We start from the raw sequence: 27,428 nt of genomic DNA, 5'->3' as shown, positions 1-27,428 counted from the left end.
AATCCTTTCAAGCTATCTTAAGCTAAATAATTGTTTCATCCCACCTCTCTGTAGGTTTTGTTGCTCCAGAATCAATTCAGAGGCTTGATATTAAAGTTGCATTGAAGTAAAACTTGTTAAAGCTCAGGAAATTTCCTGGCTTCTTTCTACCATCTTAGTTTCAACCCCAAAGTACTTAAATTCTTACTGAAAGTCATGGATATTTTTAAAAGTTTACTCTCCGAATATAAGTATAGTACTTTTTGAGATGAAGGAATTTAAAAGCTAATAATTGAATTGATATCACTGATTATTGCTTATGTATTGTGCTAACTACCAAAACTCATGTTCCAGAAAGAAAAAAAATAACAAAAAGCAAAATTATTTTTTTAATAATTAAAGCTTTTTATTTTCAAAACATATGTATGGATAATTTTCAACATACATTCTTGCAAAACCTTATTTTCTAAATTTAATCCCTCCCTTCACCCCACTCCTCTCCTAGACAGCAATTCCAACATATGTTAAACATGTAATCCTTTTATATGTATTTGCACAATTATCATGCTGCACATGAAAAATAAGATCAAGAAGAAAAAAATGACAGAAAAAATGCAAAAAACAACCAAAAATTGAAAATACTAGATTGTGTTCCAGACTCAGTCTCCAATTCATCTCTCTCTGTGCAGATGATTCTCTTCATCATAAGCTTTGTTAGTATAAAACCTTTTTAGCTTAAATCAAAATTATCCATTTTGCATTTGATAATGTACTCTAGCTCTTTTTTGGCCACAAATTCCTTCTTTCTTCACAAACTGGAGAGGTAGACTATCCTTTGTTCTTCTAATTTGTTTGTAGTATCACATAGAAATTTCAACCTTATCTGGATAAAAGATGTTAGGTATCAGTAAATGTTGAGATGGTGCCACACTAATTTCCAATATTCCCAGCATTTTTTTTTTCAAATAGTAAAGTTCTAATCCCAAAAGCTGTCTTTGGGTTTACTGAACACTAGCTTGCTATAGTCATTGACTATTGTGTTTTGTGAATCTTACCTATTCCACTGATCTACTTACGCCTCTATTTCTTAGGCAGTACCAAATGGTTTTGATGACCAATGCTTTATAACATAGTTTTAGGTCTAGTACAGCTAGGCATTTTCTTTTACATTTTTTTCCATTAATTCCCTTGGAATTCTTGACTTTTTATTTCAGATGAAATTTGTTCCATATGAAATTATTTTTTCTAGATCTGTAAAATAATTTATTAGGAGATTTATTGACATGGCACTAAATAAGTAGATTAATTTATGTCAAATTGTCACTTTTATTATATCAGGTTGGCCTAAACACAAGCACTTGATATCCTTCCAGTTTATTACATCTGATTTTATTTGTGTGGAAAGTGTTTTGTAATTCTGTTCATATACTTCCTGAATTTTTCTTGACAATTTCCTCAATATTTTATATTATCTACATTAATTTTAAATGGAATTCCTCTTTCTATATCTTGCAGATTAACTTTGTAACATATAGAAATGCTAATGATTTCTGTGAATTTATTTCAGATCCTGCAACTTTGCTAACATTTTGAATTGTTTCTTGTAGTTTTTAGTTGGTTCTTTGGAGTCTGAAAATATACTATCATATCATCTTCAAAGAATTATGATTTGGTTTTCTCATTACCTTCCTTAATCCCATTAATTTATTTTCTTCTCATTGCTAAAGCTAATATTTATAATACAATATTGAGTACTAATGTTAATAGTGAGCAAACTTGTTTTACCCCTGATTTTATTGGGAATAGTTCTAATATATCTCCATTACATGTGATGGTTGCTGATAGTTTTAAATAGGTACCATTAATTATTTTAAGGAAAACTCCATTTATTCCTATATTCCCTAGTGTTTTGTTTTGCTTTTTAATAGGAATTGGTGTTGGAATTTGTCAAATACTTTTTCTGCATCTATTGAAATAATCATATGATTTCTGTTAGTTTGGTTATTAATATAGTCATTTATGCTAATAGTTTTCTTAATATCAAACCAGCTCTGACATTTTGGAGTAAATCATACTCTATCTTCATGTATTTTTCTGATGGTAACTTGCTCTAATCTCTTTGCTAATATTTTATTTAAGATTTTTGCATCAATATTGAAAACTGTTAGCATAAATGACTATATTAATAAACAATCTTTGCAGAGTCACATGACAGCTTGCCTGCCTCCTTCACTTCTCCTTCTAAAGACCAAGGACTTTGACTGATCCTGATTCTGACTGATCCTGAGGCCCTCCAGAGAGCTAGCCTAGACATTACACTATACCATCTAAAGTGTACTCCTAATAAATATATAGTTCTCGAGTTAAACATATCATTTTCCTTATAGCCGTGGAAAATTTCAAACCTTAAAAATCATAGTTTTGTCCTTCACTTTTTATCTTTCATGCTTCTCTTGAGTTGCACATTTGAGGACAGAATTTTGTATTCACTTTTAGTCTTTTTATCAAAAAGAAATGAAAATCCCCTATTTCATTGAGTGTCTATCTTTTCCCCTTAAACAATAATGCTTAATTTTATATAGCAATTGATTTTTGGCTACAATCCATGTTTCTTTGCTCTTCTAAATATCCAATTCTAGGGCCTTTAATTCTTTAAAGTGGAAGCCACTAGGTACTGTGTAATGCTGATTATGGCTGCTTGAAATATTTTCTCTTTGATCTGATAATTCTGGAATTTAATTATATTATTCCTTGGAATTTTCATTCGGGATCTCTTTTCAGAAGTGATTGGTGTATTCTTTCAAATTGAGCTTTTTATATAGCTTTTTATTTAAAAGATATATGCATGGGTAATTTTTTTCAGCATTGACAATTACCAAACTTTTTGTTCCAATTTTCCCCCTCCTTCTCCTCCTCTTCCACCCCTCTCCCAGATGGCAGGTAGACCAATATATGTTAAATATTTTAAAGTATATATTAAATATAATATATGTATACATGGCCATACAGTTATTTTGCTGCACAAGAAGAATCATACTTTGAGATAATGTACAATTAACCTGTGAAGGAAAACAAAAATGCAAGTGGACAAAAACAGAGGGACAGAAAATACTATGTAGTGATTCACGCTCATTTCCCAGAGTTTTTTTCCACTGGGTTTAGCTGGGTCTATTCACTATTGAACAAATAGAACTGATTTGGTTCATCTTATTGTTGAAAACATCCACATCCATCAGAATTGATCATTATTTAGTATTGTTGTTGAAGTATATAATGATCTCCTGGTCCTACTCATTTCACTCATCATCAATTCATGTAAATCTCTCCAGGCCTTTCTGACATCCTCTTGCTGGTAATTTCTTGCAGAAAAATAATATTCCATAATATTCATATATCACAATTTATTCAACCTTTCTCCAATTGATGGGAATCCACTGTTTCCAGTTTTTGGCCACTACAAAGAGTGCTGCAACAAACATTTTTGCACATGCAAATCCCTTTTCCTTCTTTAAGATCTCTTTGAGAAATAAGCCCAGTAGTAACACTGCTGGATTAAAGGGTATGCACAGTTTGATAATTTTTTTGAGCATTGATCTAAATTACTCTCCAGAATGGCTGGATGTATTATTCACAATTCCACCAAAAATGCATCAGAGTTTCAATTTTCTCACATCCCCTCCAACACCCAGCATTATCTTTTCGTGTGATCCTAGCCAATCTGATAGGTGTGTAGTGGTATATCAGAGTTGTCTTAATTTGTGTTTCTCTGATTAATAATGACATGGAACATCTTTTCATATGGCTACAAATAATTTCAATTTCACCATCTGAAAATTGTCTGTTCACATCCTTTGACCATTTAGCAACTGAAGAATGGCCTTATTTCTTATAAATTAGATTCAATTCTCTATATATTTTGGAAATGAGGATTTTATCAGAACCTTTGAATATAAAAATGTTTTCCCAGTTTATTGTTTCCCTTCTAATTTTGTCTGCATTAGTTTTATTTGTACAAAAGCTTTTCAATTTAATATAATAAAAATTTTCTATTTTGTGATCAATAATGATTTCTAGTTCTTCTTTGGTCACAAATTCCTTCCTCCTCCACAGGTCTGAAAAATAAACTATCCTGTATTCTTCTAATTTATTTATAATCTCATTCTTTATGTCTAGATCATGAACCCATTTTGACTTTATCTTGGTGTACAGTGTTAAGTGTGCATCAATGACTAATTTTGGCCATACTAATTTCCAATTTTCCCAGCAGTTTTTGTCAAAAAGTGAATTTTTATACCAAAAGCAAGTGTCTTTGGGTTTGTCCAACACTAGTGTATTAAAGTTTTGGCTAATATGTCCTTTGAAACTAATCTATTCCACTGACCAACTAGTCTATTTCTTAGCCAATACCAAATGGTTTTGGTGACTGTGGCTTTATGCTATAGTTTAGATCTGGTACATCTAAGCCACATTTATTTGATTTTTTTTTTCATTAGTTCCTTTGAAAGACCTTTTGTTCTTCCAGCTGAATTTTGTTGTTATTTTTTCTAGGTCATTAAAATGATTTTTTTGGAAGTCAATTGGAATAGCACTAAATAAATAGATTAGTTTAGGTAGTATTGTCATCTTTATTATATTTGCTCACCCAATCCAAGAGAATTTAATATTTTTCCAGTTGGTTAGATCAGACTTAATTTGTGTGGAAAGTGTTTTGTAGTTTTGCTCATAAAGTTTCTGATTTTCCCTTGGCAGATAGATTCCTAAATATTGTATACAATCAGTAGTTACTTTAAATGGAATTTCTTTTTGTAACTCTAACTCTTGGGTTTTGTTAGTGATATATAAGAATGCTGATGACTTATGTGGGTTTATTTTGTATCCTGCAACTTTGCTAAAGATGTGGATTGTTTCTAATAACTTTTTAGTAGAGTCTCTGAGGTTTTCTAAGTATACTATCATATCATCAGCAAAGAGTGATAATTTGGTTTCCTCATTGCCTATTCTTATTCCTTTAATCTCTATCTCAATTCTTATTGCCAAAGCTAGCATTTCTAATACAATATTAAATAGTAATGGTGATAATGGGCAACCTTGTTTCACTCCTGATCTTATTGGGAATACCTTTATTCTGTATGTATCACCCTGCTTCAAAGGTGTTTCCTGTCAACAACATATTGTAGGGTCCTGGCTTTTGATGCAGTCTGCAAACCACCTCTGCTTTATGGGAGAGTTCATCCCATTCACATTTATGATTAAAATTACTAATTCTGTATTTACTGCCATTTTATTATTCCCAGATTATGCTTGTCTTTGGGATGTAGTTTTCCTCTTTTTTTATCCCCTTTTCTCTTTTTCTGATACTATCCCCTTTCCATTTCTGCTTTTCCTTTTTATATTATGTCAGTAAAATCAAATTATACATGCACTCTTTATGTATGTCCATAACAGAACTACAGTTCTCAAGAATTCTTTTTACATTTTTCTTCTTTTCTTGAGTCCTATACTTGGAGGTCAAAAATTGTGTTTAGTTTTTTTTTTTTTTTTCCCCATTAGAAACAGATGGAATTCACCTGTTTCATTAAATGTCCATCTTCTTCCCTGGAAGAAAATGTTCAACTTAGCTGGGTAGTTTATTCTTGATTGCATTCCAACTTCTTTTGCTTTTTGGATATCAGATTCCAGGTCTTTCAGTCCTTTAATGTGGAAGCAGCTTGATCTTGAGTGATTCTTATTGTGGCTCCTTGATATTTAATTTTTTGTTCTCTGGCTGCTTGTAATATTTTTTCCTTAGTTTGGTAGTTCTAAAATTTAGCCACAACATTCCTAAGGGTTTTTAATTTTAGGGTCTTTTTCAGAAAGTGTCCAGTGAATTTTTTGAATGCTTATTTTACCTTCTGAATCTATTACCTCTGGGCAATTCTCTTTGATGATTTGCTGTAAAAAAGTCTCTAGGCTCTTTTTTTCATCATAATTTTTGGTAAGTTCAATAATCCTCAGATTATTTCTTCTAGATCTATTTTCCAGGTCTGTTGTTTTTCTAAGTAGATAGTTAACCTTTTTTTTTTTTCTATTTTTCTTTCTTTCTTTCTTTCTTTCTTTCTTTTTTTTTTTTTTTTTTTGGTTTTGCTTAACTGATTCTTGATGTCTCAATGAATCATTCATTTCTGTTTGTTCAGTTCTGATTTTTGAGTTATTTTCTTCATTTCTTAAAATTTCCTTTTTTTTTTTTATGTCCAATTGGTTTTTTTAAGTGAGTTGTTTTGCTCTATGGATTTTTTTTTCCATTTTACTATTTTTTAATGAGTTATTTTCTTTTTCCAATCACAAATCCTACTTTCCTGGGAGTTCTTTTTCTTTTCCAATTCATGAATTCTCTTTCCCTGATTTCAATGGGAGCTCTTTACCTTTTTCAATTCACATTTCAGGAAGTTTTTTTTTTTTTCCCATTTTATCATATTTTTCTTTAATTGAGTTGTAAGCCTTTTCTGTTCTTTCTTGCATAGCTTCTCTTTCGTTTCCCCATTTTTCTTCTAGTTCTTTTTTTTAATTAAGATTTTTTATAATTTCATCTAGAAGAGACTTGTGTTATGGGGACCAAGTTACACCCCCTTTTAGGGTTTTGTCTGGAGACTGTCTGCTAATAGTCTCCTTATGGTTGAAAACCTGCTCTCTTTCTGTATAGAAGCTATCCATTGTTAGTGTATGCTTGGCTTTTTTACTCATTTTTAAAAGCCCTTGGTGTCTGCCTTTAGGGGAAGCAGATTATCAGCTTCTTCTGCAGAGCAGGAGTATATGGACAGTAGCTATCCTGCAAATGGGCTGCTAAAATGGATGGAGCTGCAGAAGTGCCCTGGGAAGAGCCCTACACTGGAGGCATCTCTGCCCTGTGAATAGTCTCAAGAATCAAAGGCTGCTCTGGGCTAGCAGTTTAGAAACAAAAATGTGTCACTGCAGGGATAGAATCCTGAGGATTGGTGGCTGCTCTGGGGCTATTGGTGAGCAGGGAAAGTGTCAGTGCCCCAGGCATATTCCCACTATGTTCAGATTATCAGCTGCCCTAGGCAGAGCCCTGTTGCTATGTAAATTTGTGCCTGTCCAGGGCAGAGCCCCCATACTATGCAGATTAGAGGCTGCCCAGGGTTGTGCCCCTCTGCCTTGCAGAAGTATGAAAGCCCCTAGCTGCAGAATATGGCTGGATGGCTGTGCTGTGGTCTGTGCTGAGTCACTCACTTCCAGTTTTGGGTAGGGATAGATCCTGTTACATTTTGTTTTTGTATTTGGTTTTTTTTTTGTTTTGTTTTGTTTTGTTTTTTTTGAGTACATTCTGCCTTTGGTCTTTTTGTAACTTCTCTGCTGATCTACTGGTTTGCAACCAAAGCAGAACAGCCAACCTTTGGTAGAGTCCTCCCTGTAAATTCTCCATCCAGGGCCAAGCTCGCCCCACCCTGGTACACTCAGTATACTAGCCTCTAGTTCTATCTCCCTGCTTGTGCTAACCTGCTCCTGCTGATCAGGACAAACTTTTTCTGGAAATCTTTCAGATTATCTTCTGCTGGTAAGTTGTTGTACTTCCAATATTCATAGATTTTTACCAGTCAAACACTATTTTTGAGGCTGAATTTGGTAATTACTAGTGAAGGTATGAGAGGAGCTTATGCTACATGTGTCTTCTCTGCCATCTTGGCTCCGCCCTGGTGGATTCTTTTAATGGCTGTTTTACACTTTGATTTTAGGACATCAGGATAGTTTTTTTCTTGATGATTTGTTGAAATATGTTGCTTGGCTCTTTTTCTTCTTCATTATTATTATTATTATTATTATTGTTTAGGAAGTCCAATAATTCTTAGATTGTCTATTCTGGATCCATTTTCTAGGTCTGTGGGTTTTTTTTTTTTTTTTGGTTGTTGTTGTTGTTTTGTTTTTTAATGCAATATTTTAAATTTTTTCCTAAGTTTTTTCAAGTTTTGGGTTTTATTTGACTGATTCTTGCTGTCTCCTTGAGTCATTTGCTTCCATTTGTTCAATTTTACTTTTTAGTAAATTTTCTTCAATTAGTTTTTTTATTTCCTTTTGCATATGGCCAATCAAACTTTTAAATGAGCTGTTTTGTTTAATGATTTTTTTTCCCTTTTAAAAATTCTGTTTTTACAGAAATTGATTTGTTTTCCATTTAACCAAAACTTTGCTTTAAGGAATTTCTGTGTTTCCTTGTAATGTTCTAAAATGTAATGTTCTCTGTTGAGATTTTTTGGGGGTCGCTGGGAGCAGCCTTCATTTCACTTCAGTAATCACCACAAGTGCAGCCAGGTGTTAAAGTCCAAATCCTTTATTATCTCTTTCAAAACCCTATCTCCTTCATTTGGGGCTTGGAAGCAAAGGAGGAGAGCCTGTCACCAAGGTGGTGTGAGATTCAATGAATCTGTCTGAGTCCCAGTGTTTGTGCTCTGCCTTCAGCCTCCAGCCTCCAGCCTTCTGTCCACTTGTCTCTGAATCTCCCTGGCTGAGGCTTCCAGATTATATACTCCACACTGATTACAAACCAATTATTATATCACTGGGAAACCATTATTTGTTGTAGGTTTGTAGAATGCTAAACTAGATTTAACCATTGTCTCCTCAATTCCACTTAGTAGCTTGTTTCAAGTTCTGGCCCATAACATCTCCTTGTAGGATTTAATCAATCATAATGAACCATGCTAAATTAGATAACTTGTCTCTATAAGTCCCACTGACTTAGTACCTTGTAAGAATCCTTTGTTTCAGGTTCAGATTTCTGGCCCATAATATTTCCCTTTCCAGAGTTTTCATTTCCTTTTCGCATTTTTCTTCTATTTCTTTTAAGGTTCTTTGTGAATTCTTCCAAGAGAGCCTTAGGATATAGAGACCAATTTAGAGTCTTTTAGACTTCATCTAGAGATGTTCTACCTTTAATATCCCCAGGGATTGAGGTCTGTTCTTCTCTGTCTCCATATAATCTATCTATAATCCGAGCTCTTTTTGCTTTTTTGCTCATTTTTTAAAATTGAGGTTTTTTCTTAGGGCAAAGGGAAGATTGCCCCAGTATTGTGCTACAGGCCACAGCAGCTTCATCCTGCTATGGTACTGCTGGCTTCTTTCCTGTGCTGGGTAGGCATGTCCAAGTCACATGTTATGATGGAGTTCAGGTTTCATCATTTGCCTTCTCTAGTTGCATTGGAAGATTACCACTGGTTTCTGAGCCAGGAAAGCATAGCAATCACTGCTCTAGCTAGGCTAAAAGCTTCCCACAAGATTTCTCCCATAGAAGCCTCTCCTCCCTGAGTCTTCTTGCACTGCACTGTGCTGTGCTTCCCTTGCACTGGCTTTCATACACCCTCTATTCTGGCCAATTGAGACTGACCTTTCCTGAAGAACATTCCCAAATTTCCCCAAATTTCCAAAATATTTGCTGCTGAACATTTGTTATTCACCAAATATTTGTGTGTTCTGTCACTCCAAAACCCATCCAGAGGCTTAATTTGATGCTTATCTGAAGGAAGCCAGGAAGAATCCAGACAAGACCTGTCTACTTTCTACCACCTTGGCTCCATCTCCCCCCAAAAACAAAATTTTGGTAGGTGGCCTCTCTCTACCAGATCTAAAAGTCTATTATGAAATGGGAAGCATATGGGCTATTTAGAACTACCTAAGAAATAGAATTATGGATCAAGGAAATTGATTAGGTACACAAAACACAGTACTCAGTGAGTATAGTGAAGTACTGTTTCATAAACCAAAAGGTTCAGGTTCTGGGATGATTATTCACTCTTTGACAAAAACTGTTAGAAAAACTAGAAAACAGTTTGGCAAAAGGTAAGTCATGGCCATCATCTCACACCAAGATAAGGGCAAAAAATTATGAGTTAGATATAATGGATGATACCATAAGCAAATCAGAAGATCAAGGTATAGTTTACTTGGCAGATCTGAGGAGAGGGGAAGAATTATGATAAAATAGGAGATAGACAACATTATGAATTGCAAAATGGGTAATTTTGATTACATTAAATTAAAGCAACTTTGCAATGCACACAAAGCAGTGCAACCAAGAATAGAAGAAAAGCAGAAAATGAGAAAATAATTTGTATAGCCAGTGTTTCGCATTTATAAAATATATAGAGAATTGAACCAAATGTATAAGAAGACAAGTCATTCCTTGATTAATAAGTGGTGAAAGGATATGAAAGGGCAATTTTCAGATGAAAATTAAAGCTATGTATGCTTATATGACAAAACACTTAAAAATAACAATTGATGAGAGAAATGCAATAGTATCTTATACCTATCAGGTTGTTTAATATGGCAGTAAAGGAAAATGATAAATTTTGGAGAGTAAGTCCAAAAATTGGAACAATGATGCCTTGATGGTGGAGTTGTCAATTGATTCAACCATTCTAGAGAACAATCTGGAATTATGCTTAAAGGATTCTAAGACTCTGTGTACCCTTACCTCCAGCAAAACCTATACCAAGTCTGCATCCCAAAGAGATCATAATAAAAAACAATGAACCCACATCTACAAAAAGGTTTGCCATCTTTTTTTTTTTTGTGGTGGAAAAGAATATGAATTGAGGGGAAGCCCATCATCTAGGGAAATATTGAACAAATTTGCATATGATGAAGTGTGAAATGTGAACAGGCAGATGTCATAAGAGTACCGAGAAATACTTACATGAATATGATGCCGTGAAATGAAAAGAACTGGAAGAACATTGTAAACATTAGCACCAACATTGTGTGATGACCAACTAGCTTTTCTCAGCAATATAATTATCTTTAGATTAGATAAGTCTGTAAGAATCATAATGGAAAATGTCATGCATATCCAGTGAAAGAATTATGGAATCTGAATGCAGATGAAAACAGTTCCCTTTTTTGTTTCTATTTTTTTTTCCTTTTCTCTCTTGCTTTTTCTTTCTTTTTCTTTTCTTTTCTTCTTCTTTTTTTTTTTTTTTGTTAATGATTCTTCTTTTATAATATGACTGATATGGAAATATGATCAATATGACTGTACTGTATATCCAATGTTAGAGTACTTGCTGTCTTGAGAATGGGAAGAGAAAATAAGGGCAGGAGAAAAATTTAGAACACTAAATCTTTAAAAAGTGAATGTTGAAATCTATTTTTATATGTAATTGGAAACCAAGACAAAACAAAACAAAATATAGTATGTGAGAGGGAGAATAAATGACTTGCCCATGGTGACACAATTAGTAAGTGTATGAAGCTGAATTTGAACTGAGGATAATGATTCTTCCTGGCTATAGGGTATGCCTTGATGCTATCTACTGTTCACAAAATAGTTATCCAAAAAAAATCTTCCTAGTGTTGTACATAAAGTGAATTGAAATTGTTAATAAAATCTTTATCATTTTTCTTCTATGAAAAGCAATATTTTGTAGAAGTGAGGATTGCTGTTGTATATTCATTCATATCTCAACACTAAATGATGACAATTGGGTGAATTAACTGATTTATATATATTTTTTTCAATTAAGCACATGTACTGTTGAAGAACAAGAAATCATTCAATTAAGTTTTGTTAATGTTAACATATGATTACAGAATAAAAGGTTGCTGGTTATGCCCATTTAACCACAAGTTGAGTTCATTTTGCATATAGAGTTAGCATCGTTTCTCTGTCCTTCATACAACGCTAACATTGCTTTATAATTGGCAGATTGGAATGGTAAAATTTTGTCATTTCCAAAGCACAAAAATTGATTGATGTGTGGTACCAGTAATGACATTTGATCTGCATATAACTCAGCTAATGCCAGTAGAAAACTCTTAAGTGTCATCTTTTTTTCCCCCTAAATCAGCATGCACTAACATATTGAAATGCCTTTGCACTTTGAATTGTTAAACTCCTACACAAGAAATAATTATTGCACTTTTAACAGCTGCTACTTTCTTCATTTGATGAAAGAGTGATAATAGACTTTGTCACCCTAAAGTCACATGATCAAATTCAACATGATTGATTAAAGTGCCTTGATGAATCACTAATTCTCAAATTAGTAAACTATTAAAAGAGAGTTGAATATTCATTTCAAAATGGTAAAGTTATTTTGAGGATTTCATAAACTTAAAATATACTTCCATAAAAGAAGATTCCATAAATATAAAATCACTTTTATTAGACCATTTTTATTTAAAATAATGAAAAAAAATTAGGTCACTATAGTATTTCAAAAACATTATAAATGAAAACACGAAGTTGAAGATAGAAGATTATTGTATTAGAATTATATAAAACTAGAAAATTTTATAAAATAACACTAAATATTGAAATGTAGAACAATAATTATTGAATAGAGAAATCCTAAAATTGCTTTAGTATGTGTGCTAATTCTTCATACACAATATGTATTGCAAAACAAAAGATATTTTACTAAGACTATGATTTGGAGTTAAATAAGTGTCTATTTCCTATTTTAACAATAATCCCTCATTTTATTCAGTTCATTAAAGTACAGATAAAAAATTGTTCTTGGTTACTCCAACCTTAAATTGTTCATTTAAGTCCCTTAAACAACTTGAGGGAACTTCCAGATTCTACAACTATACTTGGCTTTGTGTAGTAATAACAATCTAATAGTTCTTTTGAACTACCCAAGCTTTTTAAGCTCTCATATCAACCTCAATTCTGTCACACACAAATACACTCAGCTTAGGTGAGTGAAAGCTGACCATTTTGAACAAATTGCAAGCTTTCTAAGTATTAAGCATTTCAACTATTTTGCATCTCTAATATTTTCTATGTGTGGTCACAGAAACTTAGCAAAGGAAAATAAGGGAAATCATTGATATCAATTGAACTGATTTCTAAATTAAGATATTACTTCTTGATATTTCTTGAGCATCCATAGTAGAAATAGGAATGGCACCACTCTTCAGGCCACTAGCACTACTTCTGGATCATCTTTTGTTCATCACCCATTGATCCCACTGCTGTGGAAAAAGGAGTTCTAATTTCCATCATCCTTTAATCAATTAAGATTCACAAACCCAGAGCAGCATACCAGAATAATTAAAACAACTATACTCTGAGCCCATCCTCAAAAAGGTCCAAGTAGGACATAACAGAATTTGGATAAGTCCCTTTGAGACAAGTAAGGCTCATCTCATCTGAGAAAATACCTCCTGTCGACAAGAGGTCTCATTAATTATTACATCCAAAGTAGTCAGTGTAGCCTACCTGAAATAACAAGATACTTTAGTGGTAAAAGATAAGGTTGTATATGTTGGCTAGGTTAGGCCACAGTTATTATTTTGATGAACATCTCTCCTCAAACTACAATGGAGAAAATCTTAGAAGGTCAATTCAAAATTCCTGAGCATGATAATGCTTCTAAGTGATGTTATCTTACAGATGGTCTCATGTCTATGCTACAGCCATATTCTATTGAAGAACCATAAAAGAAAATCCTTTTAATCAAAAGTCTTTAGCACTATAAGATATATCAATTTGAAACTGAGATATCTTTATCAACAGATAATAATCAATAGATTAAAAAGAGGCTGTGCTTTGTTACCATAATTAAAGTATCATTGGACATTTCTAATTTGCAGTTGAATAGTCTATATACATCATTTACCCTTTACAGTATGACCCCCTTGAGAGTAGGGGCTGTTTTATTTATCTATGTATCCCCAGAGTTTAGCATAATGCTTTGTATATAACAAGTACTTAATTTTTTTTTTATTAATTTGTTCATTTATCTTAAAAAACATTGAATTGAGATGTTAGCTCAATCAATGCTTTATCTCACCTTCCCTTCATGCTTCTCTAACTCTGATATCCATCATTTTCTTGGGAAAAAGCAAAATTCATAAGTGCAATTATGAATGTTTGCAATAACTTTGTAAAATTGAAAGAAATCCAAAATTATTTTTGATTGATGCTAGATATGAGACTCTAAAGAAATTCTGTGTTGCAAGGTGGATTAAGGACATTTTAGTGTAAGGCCAGGACTGGGAAAAACTCATCAAAGAAGTAGTCATTAAAGGAAAGAAACTAATATCCAGTACATTAATTGACATGAATGCAATAGATATTTGTCATTTCTAATTAGAACATTTTATCTGAATTTAGATGATACAAAATGTAGATGTAAGTGTGCTTAGTGTTACCATAGATACAGCTTACTTAACATACTTCTAAATTTGGATTTCCTGGGACTAATTGGCAATGACCTAATTGTAATTATGGATCTAATGACAGTATCTTTAATAATTTCCTTCAGATTTTCAAGAAGAGATATTTTTTAAAAATCTAGGTTTGGCCCATGATTATTATTTATTTGTTTGTTTGCTGGAATTTTCCAGTATGCTCAAATCATTGTCTTATTGCTGTTTTTATTATTTTTGGTAAACATTCTCTGACAGCACTTCATTAGACTTCAACGTCCCTTATCAATAGATATTTCATTTAAATATCAGTGAATTTTCTCTTCCTAGATACTCAGAGAGCAAAAAAATACAGAATGAGTTGAAATAAGACATCTAAAGGGAACTCAAAACTGACCTATGTGTTAGTAATTGCTATTCTAAGACATTTTGAATGGAAAATGTCATTAAAGAGTCTATTTTCTCTTCTCAAGCTCCCTGATAAACTGCCCTTTTCAGACTATTTGTCATTTTAGTTTGAATGAAGATTTACTTTTTAATGACTTGTGAATATATCAAGGAAAATTGAATATATTTCCCTTTTATTATTTAGTTCAAGTCATTCTTCAGAACTCTAACCCTTATTAAAGTAATTAAAGAGACAATAGCTAAAGGTGTGATCACACAGAAGCTTTTATTATTAATACAAATTTGTAAATTTAATCCATGAGAAAAGCAGAATTTAGTGCTATCTTATTCTGAATGCTGAACAATTTTGTCTCTCATAACTCTCTAGTAAATATCTGTATGAAAAGTTTATTAAGACATATGCTCCAAAAAGTTTTGAAATTTCAATTTCTCTTCTTCAATTCCTTCCTCTTATACAAAATTTTCAATTGTTCCTCAATATCAGATTCTTCTGAAATCATTTTATGAGATGTTTGTGTGTATTTATGTATATGTATGTGCTTATTTATAAGTTAATGATTTCTGACTAGTGTCATATAATAATCTATAGAATAAAGAAGAGAAAATCACCATGTAAGCAACTGCTTCAGTTCAGGTCTCTTCATTCTACCAGGAAGACTTTACAACTTGATAACTGTTTTTATTAATAAAAAGTATACACACAAATGAAATCAGATCTCACACAAATAAAGTCACATCTCAAACCAATAAAATCAGATATAAGCAACTGGAAAAATATCCATTGCTAATGGCTAAACCAAGCAATATAATAAAAATGACAATTATACCTAAATTAGTCAGTGCCATCATAATCAAACTGCTAAAATGTATTTTATAGAGTTAGGACAAATAATAACAAAATTCATCAAAAGAAACAACAGATTAATAATGCCAAGAGGAATAATAATAATAATAATAATAGAAAGAACAGTAGTCTAGTTGTATCAGATCTCAAATTCTGTTATGAAGCAGCAAGCATAAAGTACTAAGACACAGAAGAATGTATCACTAGAATAGATTAGATACACATGACCCAATATTCAATGACAATACTGATCTATTATTTGATTCAGCTTCTGGGATAACAACTCACTATTTCACAAAAATTGCTGGGGAAATTGGAAAACAATATGTCAGAAATTCAGCATAGACATACATCTCAGACCCCATACCAAAATGAGGTTAAAATAGTCATATGACATAGATATATAAGAAAATTAGGGGGTTCATGACCTAGGCATAAAGAATGAGATTATAAATAAATTAAAAGAACACAGGAGAGTTTACCTCTCAGACCTGTGGAAGAGGAAGGGATTTATGACCAAAGAAGAACTAGAGATCATTACTGATCACAATGATTATATCAAACTTAAAAGTTTTTGTCAAACGAAACTAATGCAGACAAGATTAGAAGGGAAGCAACAAACTTGGAAAACATTTTTACAGGCAAAGTTTCTGATAAAGCCCTCATTTCCAAAATATATAGAGAATTGACTCTAATTTATAAGAAATCAAGCCATTCTTCAGTTGATAAATGGTCAAAGGATATGAACAGACAATTCTCAGACAAAGAAATTGAAACTATTTCTAGTCATATGAAAAGATGCTCCAAGTCATTATTAATCAGAGAAATGCAAATTAAGACAAATCTGAGATACCACTATACACCTATCAGACTGGCTAGAATGACAGGGAAAGATAATGCAGAATGTTGGAGGGAATATGGGAAAACAGGGACACTAATACATTGTTGGTGGAATTGTGAATACATCCAACGATTCTGGAGAGCAATTTGGAACTATGCTCAAAAAGTTATCAAACTATGCATACCCCTTGATCCATCAGTATTACTACTGGGCTTATATCCCAAAGAGATCTTCAAAAAGGGAAAGGGACCTGTATGTGTAAGAATGTTTGTGGCAGCCCTTTTTTTAGTGGCCAGAAACTGGAAACTGAGTAGGTGCTTGACCCAGCAGGAGTAGATGCCCATCAACTAGAGAATGGCTGAATAAATTGTAATATGTGAATATTATGGAATATTATTGTTTGGTAAGAAATGACCAACAAGATGATTTCAGTAAGGCTTGGAGAGACCTACACGAACTGATGCTGAATGAAACAAGCAGGGCCAGGAGATCATTATATATTTCAACAACAATACCAAATGATGACTAATTCTGATGGACCTGGCCATCCTCAGCAATGAGATGAACCAAATCAGTTCCAATGGAGCAATAATGAATTGAACCAGCTACGCCCAGTGAAAGAACTTTGGGAGATGATTAAGAAGCATCACATTGAATTCCCAATCCCTATATTTTTGCCTGCCAGCATTTTGGATTTCCTTCACAGGCTAATTGTACAATATTTCAGAGTCTGATTCTTTTTGTACAGCAAAATAATGGTTTGATCATGTATATTTATTATGTATCTAATTTATACTTTAATATATTTAGCATCTACTCGCAATTCTGCCATTTAGGGGAGGGGGTGGGGGAAAGGAGGGGAAAAATTGGAACAAAAGGTTTGGCTATTGTCAATGCTGTAAAATTATCCATACATATAACCTGTAAATAAAAGGCTATTAAAAAAAAAAAAAAAAAAAAAAGAGTTCTGGCCCATGATATCTCCTGCTTTCTTTTGTTTTAGAACACAGGTGGTCATGTCCTCACTGACTTCTTAAGGACATGAGAACCTAAAAAAGGAAGTTATAACCCCTTCCCTGACTCCTCAAAAAAAGGGCAAAAACACCAAAGAAGGAAGTGATCAACCTCTCTCTCCCTGACGTCTCAGGAAGGGAGATGAAAACAAAAGAGAAATGGGGAATTAGACTAGATTGGCAGATTTTTGAAGGATCTCACTTGAAACATCCCATCAACATGGGAGGTATTACATAACAAATAACATGAATGAACATGAAGAATTATACTTGTCCATAAGTCCTAGAAATAATCCAAAATTAATCTAGTGTCCATTACTTCATGTGTCTAAGAATCCAATAATAAGAAGAAATAAACTGAACCAGCTACACCCAGTGAAAGAATGATGGGAGATGACTAAGAACTCTTACATTGAATTCCCAATCCCTTTATTTTTGCCCACCTGCATTTTTGATTTCTTTCAAAGGCTAATTGTACAATATTTCAGAGTCCGATTCTTTTTGTAAAGCAAAATAATGGTTTGGACATGTATACTTATTTTGTGTTTGATTTATACTTTAACATATTTAACATGTATTGGTCATACTGCCATCTAGGGGAGGGGGTGGGAAGAAGGAGAGGAAAAATTGGCACAAAAGGTTTGGCAATTGTCAATGCTGTAAAATTACCCATGCATAAAACTTGTAAACAAGGGCTATTAAAATTAAAAATCAATAAAGAAAATGTACAGAAAAAAAGAAAATTAGGAAAGCAAGGGACAGTTTAACTATCAGATCATTGGAGAAGGGAGCGATTTATCAACCAAGAAGAACTAGAGAACATCATGAAATGCAAAATAGATGATTTTGAGTACATTAAATTAAAATAATTTTGCCAAACATTCCAGGGTTGTATCCAAGATGGCAAAGTATAAAGTCAAGAAGCTTCTTGAACTCTTCCAGTTTCCTTTGAGATCCACATGAAACCAAGCTTCAGAACAGAGTCTGATGAAACAAAACCATTCTTTAACTCAAGATACACTGGAAAAAAAACTTTAAGAAAGTTCAATCCCACTGGATTACACCCCACTGGGTTTTAAGGATGTTCAGCTCAGATCAGATAGACTCCGAGAAAGTTGGTAAAAGAGTCTTAATCAAAGCAAATCAGAAACCAACGTCCTCAGTCTTGCTTCAGTAGAGGAGAAAATCAGTGCGGCACCTTTCAGTCCCAACTCAGAAGAAAAACTCTGGGAAACCACGCTGTTTCCTAAACAGAGCAGGCAAAGGTACTTCCCACAAACCCATGGGAAGCCTATGCTCAAAGCCAAGGCTCAGAGCTGCATAGGAAGCTTGGGATACTGCAACATTTAAACCAGGAGCAGAGCTCCAGCTTCAAAGTTAAAAAAGAGGAAATATCAAAAGGAAAAAAAAAAAAAAAAGAAAATGAGCCAGAAACACAAAAGAACCTTGACCTGAAAGTTACTATGGTGATAAGGCAAATCAAAACACAAACTCAGATGAGTTTAGAATGATCCCAGAAGAAATCTCTAAGAATGATCTAAATTGTCTCACAACCAAAGAGGATTCTTAGAAGTGCTCATAAAAGACTTCAATATACAAATAAGAGAGGGAGAAGAAAAAAATGAGAAAAGAAATGAGAGGTATGCATGACAAAGTCAACAATTTGGAAAAAGAAGGGAAAAAATGCAAGAAAATAACTACTTAAATAATACAACATTAAATTAAATTTTGTACAATATACAAAATGGAAAGAGATGCAAAAGATAATTGAAGAAAATCACACACTAAAACCTAGAACAGAGTAATTGGAAGATAATGATTTTGTGAGACAACAAAGAGTCAGTTAAACAAACTAAAAATAATGAAAAAAAGAAATGGAAGAAAATATAAAATACCTCATTGGAAGAAACAGGTGACCTGGAAAACACAAGAGCTCATTAAGGAAAACTTCCCCAATAGTCTAGAAAAAGAAGGGGAAATCCTGATTGAAAGACTCCATCAATCACCTCTTTAAAGAGATCCCAGAAGGACAACACCAAGGAGTTATTATGCCAGACTTCAAAACTATAACCCCAAGGAAAAAAATACTGTAAGCTGCCAGATAAAAAACAATTCAAATGTCAAAAAGCAACAGTCAAGATTAGTTAGAATTTGGCAGTTTCTACAATAAAGGATGAATTTTCCATATTCTAGAAGATGAAGGACCTGACATTACAGCCAAGAATTAACTACCCAGGAAAATTCAGTATCATCTTTCAGGGGAAGTGATAGAGTTCAATAAAAAAGACATTCAATGATGTCTATTGAAAAAAGACAGAACTAAACGGTAAATTGAATTTATAATCATAAGATTCAAGAGAAGCATAAAAAGGTAAAGAGGAAAAATACATATATTTTTTAAGATTAAACTGTTTATAACCCTAAATGGAAAAATGATATCTGTAACTTTTGATAACTGTCACTGGAATAGATAGAGGGAGGCATCACAAGGGATTTAGCACATGGTTGTAAATGGACTCTGATATGATAATATCAAAGAAAAAGGCATTAAGGGGTGGGAAAAGATATGTACTGAAAAAAGGGAGGTACAATTGGAAAATTAGTTCACTTGAAGAGATGTAAAAGACCTATCACAATTGAGAGAAGGAAGGGAGGGAGATGAGCATTGTCTGAAGCTTAATCTCATCAGTTTTGGCTCTAAGAGGGAATAACTTAATCACTGAAATTTATCTAATCATATAAAGAAGAAGGAAGACAGAGGGGAAAAAAAAGGAAGGAGCAGGATAGAAAGGAGGGCAGAAACATTAGGGGGAAAATAAAAGAAAGGGCAAGGCCTGACAGAACAGCAAGTAGTAGGTGAAGTGGGTTAAAAAACCATTACTAACAGAAGGGGAAAGAGGTGAATTGAGATAAGATAATGTAGAGTGGGTTAAAAAAAAAAAAAAAACATAAGACTGAGGACAGAGTGTAAAGAGCAAAGAAAAGCTTAGACTTACATTTGACACCCAATATTAAAATAAGGCCAAAATGGATACAAGATTTGGACATAAAGGATGATACCATAAATAAATAAGAAGAAAGGATAATTTACTTACCAGATCTTTGGAGTAGGGAGAGTTTATGACTAATGAAGAACTGGAGAACATTATGAAAGGCAAAATATACCACTTTGATTACATTAAACTAAAAAAAGTTTCTGTATAAACAAAACCAACAGAAATAAGACTGAAAGGGAAGTAAAAAGCTGAGAAAAAATCCTTAGTCAGTATTTCTAATAAAGGTCTCATTTTTAAAATACATAAAGAATTGCTTCAAATTTATAAGAATACAAGTCATTCTCCAATTGAAAAATGGTCAAAGGACATGAACAGACAATTTTCAGATGACAAAATAAAAGTCATTTATACTTATATGGGAAAAAACGCTCTAAATAACTATTGATTAGAAAAATGCAAATTAAAAAACACTGAAGTACCACTTCATACCTCTCAGATTGGCTACAATGACAAGAAAAGATAATGACAATTGTTGGAGAGGATATGGGTAATGCATTGTTGTTGGAGTTGTGAAATGATCCAACCATTCTGGAGAACAATTTGAAACTATGTTCAAAATATATAGAGAATTGATTCTAATTTATAAGAAATCAAGCCATTCTACAATTGACAAATTATCAAAGGCTATGAACAGACAATTCTCAGATGAAGAAATTGAAACTATTTTTAGCCATATGAAAAGATGCTCCAAGTCATTATTAATCAGAGAAATGTAAATTAAGACAACTCTGAGATATCCAATTTTATAAAAGGAAGCAAGCTGCACATTGCTAAAATATATACAGTACATACATAGAAAATGAAGTAATAGAAATGCTACACATAGATGCACCAAATTTGTATATTATCCAAATTATTAGAGGAAAAGTTAAGCAAGTTATAGGAAGAGAAAGAAAATAAAACAATACTAGTAGGGGACCTCAACCTCTCAAAATTAGATGAATCTTACCACAAAATAATAAGAAAGAAGTTAAGGAGATAAATAGAATTTTAGAAAACTTGAATATGATAATCATCTGGAGAAAACTGAATGAAGATAGAATGGAATATTGTTTTTTCTCATTGTTTTTTGGCATCTACATAAAAATTGACTATAGTTGAATATAAAAATTCTTCCAATAAAATGCAGAAAGGAAGAATTAGTAAAGCTTCCTATTCAGATCACAATGCAATAAAAAATATATTTAAAGCTTGGTCAGGGAAAGATGAACTAAAAACAATTGAAAATTAAATCATCAAATGCTTCCAAATGAGTCAATCAAACATTAAATCATAGAAACAATTGATGGGGCGAAGCCAACATGGTAGAGAGGATAAACGTCTTTTTCTGAGCCTTCCCCATATCCCTCAAAGTAACAGCAAATCCAAACTCTGAACTAGTTTTGTCCTGACAGGACCCACAGATATTGGGCAAATATTGGGAGTGTAACAAATTTCCAGCAGAAGAAAACTTTGAAGATCTTCAGAAAATCCCTGTTCCAATTGTATATGAAGGGACACGGGATGAGTACATGTGGGATGACTGCAGGCAGGCTGAGTGCAAGGGAGCAAAGTGTAGATGGGCCAAGCACAGGCTCTAAGGGCAAACAGCACACAGTCCCAAGGTAGTATGGGTTCCATGTGCCAGAGAATCTATAGGGTGGAATGTACAGCAGCATTGGATACACAGTCCTAGTTGCAAGCCAGTAGATCAGCAGACTAGTAATAAAACATCCAACAGACATACAAAATGGAAATAGTGAGCCCCTAAACCTCGGAAATTCATGAAACTTGGCCACTCCCAAGCAGCACCAAAGTTAGTCAACCCTGACCCAGTGCACCCATTGTTGCCTGTAAAGTATGCTTGGACAATTGTTAGGATTCTTACAATATGCTAAGTAAGTGGAATGAAGAGACAGTAGTTAAATGTAGTTTAGCATTGATTTAATCCTACAACAAATAATGGTTTCCTAGTGATATAATGATTGATGTAAACTCAGTGTACAGCATATAATCAAGAAGCTCTCAGGGCCAGACACACAAGCCCACTCTCAGAGGCAGAGACAGATTCATTCCATTTACCACCCCTGTGCTGGCTGGAGACATTCAGACGGAGCTAGAAACAGAAGCTGGAAGAGACAAAAGATTAGTGGCAAGAGCTCTCAGAACCCAGGAGAGAGATAAATCTCTAAGAAAGCTAACTGGGCTATTTTGAAGGAGACAATAAAGGATTTGGACTTTAAATTCTGGCTGCATTTGGGGTGATTATACTAAACTGAAAGGAAAGCTGCTCCCAGAAGCCTCCAAGAAACCTGCTGCCAGAGACGTTATATTTTAGAGAAGAACATTAAATTTTGGCACCCGAATGTGGGACAGACACATCCTGATTTCAGTAGAAAAGCCTCTGATCCTGATTTCAGTGGAAAAGTCTCCTCAACCCAGAAATTAGGGTGAGTACAACAAGGAAACTTTGTTAAAGGGCTAAAAGAGTATTTCAGCTAAAATGGGACAGATGTTTAGAAAATAGCCTTCTTTTCCTCTTCAAGGAAAATGTGTCAAAAGCTTGGTCAGGCTGATAAAAAAATTGAGGTTTAATTATAACTTGGGAGCATATCATTGATCTTTTAAAAACTGTACAGTACATATCTCCTTGGTTCTCTAAGGAAAAAGAATTGGATCCAAATGAGTGGAAATTAATAGGAGAGCAACTATGTCACTTTTACAATGATAATGGACCTTACTCAATTTCCAAAAACAGACTTAATACATATAATTTAATACAACTGGCTTTAAGAAATTATATAATTGTCAGAATAAGGAAAAAGAAGAAAGAGAAGGAAGGGGAGGTGCCAACTAAACTAGGATGAAGAATGAGATAAGAATACAGTTAAGTACAATTTTGAGTGTGGCACTTCACAATAGGAGCATTCCCCATCCCCTGACCTACTTCCCTCAATTAACCTTTCATGGGTGTAGGGAGAAGGAAGAAGGGGAGAGGCAGCCTACGACAAGATTACAAAAAGCATTGGTTAAGGCAAAAAATGAAGCACAGGATGTATATGATTTAATACATGCATACCCTGTGATTGAAAAGCTAGACTCTTCAAGTCAAAAAAGGAGAAGATACACTCCTTTTGATCTGGAAAAAAATAAGGATTTGCTACATCATCTTATGTTATGATGTTACTAGATAATTTGTCTTAGGAAATCCTAATACCTAGTGACTGGAAATATATAGCAAGGTCATGTTTAGAACTTGGATAAAACTTGTTGTGGCTTTTGGAATATCACGAATTATGTAGGATTCAAGCCCAACAAAATAGGCAAACAGGAGTTAACATACAAATCACTTTTGACCAACTAGCAGGTGAAGGTCAGTATGGAGAGAATTCAGAACAGATTAATTACCCAACAGCTTATAAACAGATCACTGCTGCTGCAACAAAAGCTTAGGATACTCACCCAGAGAAAGATGGAGGTAAAGCCTTTCACAAAAATAGAGCAAGGTCCCAATGAACCCTTTGCAGATTTTGTGTGATGTTTGCAAACAGCTGTCACAAGAACCATTGGAGAAAATGCAACTACAAAAATTATGATAAGACAACTGACTAAGGAAAATGCTAATGAGGTCTGCAGAAGAATTATATAGGGACTACATAAAGATGTTCCTTTAGAGGAGATCATAAGATGCTGTGCTAAAGTGGGCACAAATGCTTATTATATCCAGACTATGATGAACATGGGAAGACAGGGTCCCTCTTGGCAAGGGACTTCGAGAGAGACTCGCCCATGTTTTCAATGTGGAAAAACAGGACTTTTGAGAAGTCAGTGTAGGTATAGAGATAGAATGAGAGGACAGGGTGAGAAAAGACCCAAAACCCTGTGTTCAAATGCCACAAGGGCTTTCATTAGGCCTCAGAATGTAGATTGACCTAGGAAAATGAGAGGCAAGGCCCAGATCCAAGATATCATGTGAAAGGCAGGTGAGGCATGATGGTAGATGAAATTACACCCAGAGAGTCTTTAGAAGGTCAGGACTCTGAGGTGATCTATCAGCAAAAAGCAATCAAATGGAAGAAAGGGATTACAATTGGGGGAATACATACTTTTTAAACTAACAGGGCAATGTCCAGTGCAAACAGCTCCAATGTAATTGCCAGATGATGAGAGATTTAGAAAGTGGTAAATAGAAGGGACTAGATAGATTAACTGCCTGGGAGAAAGGGTTTGTTTGTATTTCTAAAGATGGAGAAGGAATCAGGGTGCCAATGAGCCCTATTCACCTCATCCATCAGAGAGAGACAGAAAAACATAAAAATGTTGAAACAAAGAAGAAGACGTAAAAACAAAATCTGCAGAAATCATTGGATTCCTTAACACAAGATGAGACTGTTGCAGAACTTGAAAACCAGCAGGAATCATTGGATTCCCCGAGATGAAAAATTGTTGATGAAACTATTACAGTGTTGGAATCCTTACTAACTGCTAACTAATTAGAGTTGATCTAATCTTACAAGAAGATGTTTTGGGCAGAACCTGAAACAAGGTACTAAATAGAACTAATTAATACAAGGCTTGTGTTCACACCTTTACTCATTGGAGTTCAATGAGTTCACACCTCCCTTGAAGCTCTTTGGGCCAGAGAGCACTATGGGAGAAAACCCACAATCACTCTCTTGAGCATAAATAGAGCTTCAATGGGCCAGTCGAGGAAGTTCTTCAGAGTGAAGAAGCTACAAGTGGAGATTTCACTGGAATGACATGAAGAATGGAGCTGGCTGGAGGCTGAAGAAAGCAGAGGCAGAGGCTGAAGGACCAGACCTTTGGATTTGGTGATATTCGGAGAGAGCTCTTGGAACCAAGCAGAGAGATAGGCCTCTAAGCTAACCGGGCTATATTGGAGATAATAAAAGATCTGAACTTTTATCACCTGGCTGCGTTTTGAGAAGAAAAAGCTCAACACATTACAGGACTTCAAAACTTGCAGAAATTATTGGATTCCTGGCACAAGAACTAATGGAAAATAGATTCCTTTTGTACTATTTCTAGGACTTATGGACATGTATAATTCCTCATGGTGATTCATGTTATTTGTTACATCACTATTAGCCTGTGGTATGTTACTATGTGCTTATGCAATTTTTGTAATTATGTGTAATACCTCCCAAATTGATGGATTTATGTATACCTGTTTTTTTTTTTTATTTTATAACAACTTTTTACTGACAAAACCCATGCCAGGGTAATTTTTTTTTAACAACATTATCTCTTGCACTCTCTTCTGTTCTGATTTTTTCCCTCTCTCCCTCCACTCCCTCCCCTAGATGGCAAGCAGTCCTATATATGTTAAATATGTTGCGGTATAACCTAGATTTAATACATATTTGCAGAACCAAACAGCTCTCTTGTTGCACAGGGAGAATTGGATTCAGAAGGTTAAAATATCCCAGGAAGAAAAATAAAAATGCAAACAGTTTACATTCATTTCCCAGAGTTCTTTCTTTGGATATAGCTGCTTCTGTCCATCTTTTATCAATTGAAACAGACTTAGGTCCTTTTGTCAAAGAAATCCATTTCCATCAAAATACATCCTCATACAGTATCGTTGTTGAAGTGTATAATGATTTCCTGGTTCTGCTCATTTCACTTAGCATCAGTTCATGTAAGTCTCTCCAAGCTTCTCTGTATTCATCCTGCTGGTCATTTCTTACAGAACATAATATTCCATAACATTCATTATGTATACCTGTTTTAAGTGTAAGCCCCTTCAGAAACCCGCTAATCTAATTTGATTTCTAATTTCCTTTGGTCTTTTCATCTCCCTTCCTGGACATGATCACCTACTTTTATAATGTTTTCACTCCTTTTTTTGAACAGTCAGGGAAAGTGTGATCACCTCTTTTTAGGGATTCTCACCTCCTTGAGAAGTCAGGGAAGTCATGACCACCTATGTTCTAAATCAAAAGAAAGCAGGAGATGTTAGGATTCTTACAAGGTGCTAAGTAAGTGGAATGAGAAAACAGTAGTTAAATCTAGTTTAGCATTGATTTAATCCTACAACAAATAACAAATAATGGTTTCCTAGGGATATAATGATTGATGTATACTCAGTGTATAGCATATAAGCAAGAAGCTCTCAGAGCCAGACATATAAGCCCACTCTCAGAGGCAGAGACAGATTCATTCCATTTTCCACCCCTGTGCAAGCTGGAGACATTCAGAGGGAGCTAAAGGCAGAAGCTGGAAGAGACAAAGGACTAGTGGCAAGAGCTCTTGAACCACGGAGAGAGATAGGCCTCTAAGAAAGCTAAGTGGACAATGAAGGAGACAATAAAGGATTTGGACTTTAAGTCCTGGCTGCATTTGGGGTGATTACACTGAACTGAAAGGAAGGCTGCTCCCAGAAACCCCCAAAAAACCTGCTCCCAGAGAACATTATATTTTAGAGAAGAATATTATAGACAATCTTTCCTTTTGCCCTAAAAGAGACCTCAGCTTAAAAAAAAATGAGAACAAAAAGCAAAAACAACTCTGACCATAGATAGTTTTTATTGAGAAAGAGAAGAACAGATTTCAAATTCCTAGGACACTAAAAGCAGGTCATCTTTAGAAGAAGCCCCAAAAGGTAATGTAAATTGCTTCCTATCTCATAAGGCTATCTTGGAAGAAATCAAAAGGAATCTTAAAAAAAGAGCTAGGAGAAAATGGGGAAATGAAATGAAAAATTTTCAAGAGGGTTTGGAAAAGGAAACACAGAAATTATCCAAAGAAAGCTCCTTATAAAATAGATTTAGTGAAATGGAAAAACCTTTTAACTCCTTACAAAATAGATTTAACAAAATGAAAAAAGAAAACAGCTCTCTGAAAAACATAATTTGTGAAAGAAAAAAAAAATCATGGACCAAAACAACTCATTTAAAAATTCAATTGGACTAATACAAAAATAATTTTAAAAAGGTAATTGAAGAAAATAATTCACTAAAAATTGGAATTGAACTAATAGAAATGAATGAATCAATGAAACAATAATTAGGCAAGCAAAACAAAAAAAAAATGAAGAAATTGTAAAATACCTCATTGGAAAAACAACTGACCTGAAAAATAGATTTAGGAGAGACAATCCAAGTATTGTTGCACTTTCTGAAAACCATGATGGAAAA

At 33.9% G+C, this 27,428-nt stretch overlaps 1 pseudogene; it reads left to right on the top strand.

The window, feature by feature from the left end:
• The first annotated feature begins 21,792 nt into the window (after window positions 1–21,792).
• Window positions 21,793–27,428, top strand: part of LOC127557070 (kinetochore-associated protein DSN1 homolog) — a 43,144-nt pseudogene continuing 37,508 nt past the window's right edge.

The sequence above is a fragment of the Antechinus flavipes genome, chromosome 3 (genome assembly GCF_016432865.1).
Source record: "Antechinus flavipes isolate AdamAnt ecotype Samford, QLD, Australia chromosome 3, AdamAnt_v2, whole genome shotgun sequence".
NCBI classification, from domain to species: domain Eukaryota; kingdom Metazoa; phylum Chordata; class Mammalia; order Dasyuromorphia; family Dasyuridae; genus Antechinus; species Antechinus flavipes.
This window is presented reverse-complemented; position numbering and strand designations above follow the sequence as displayed.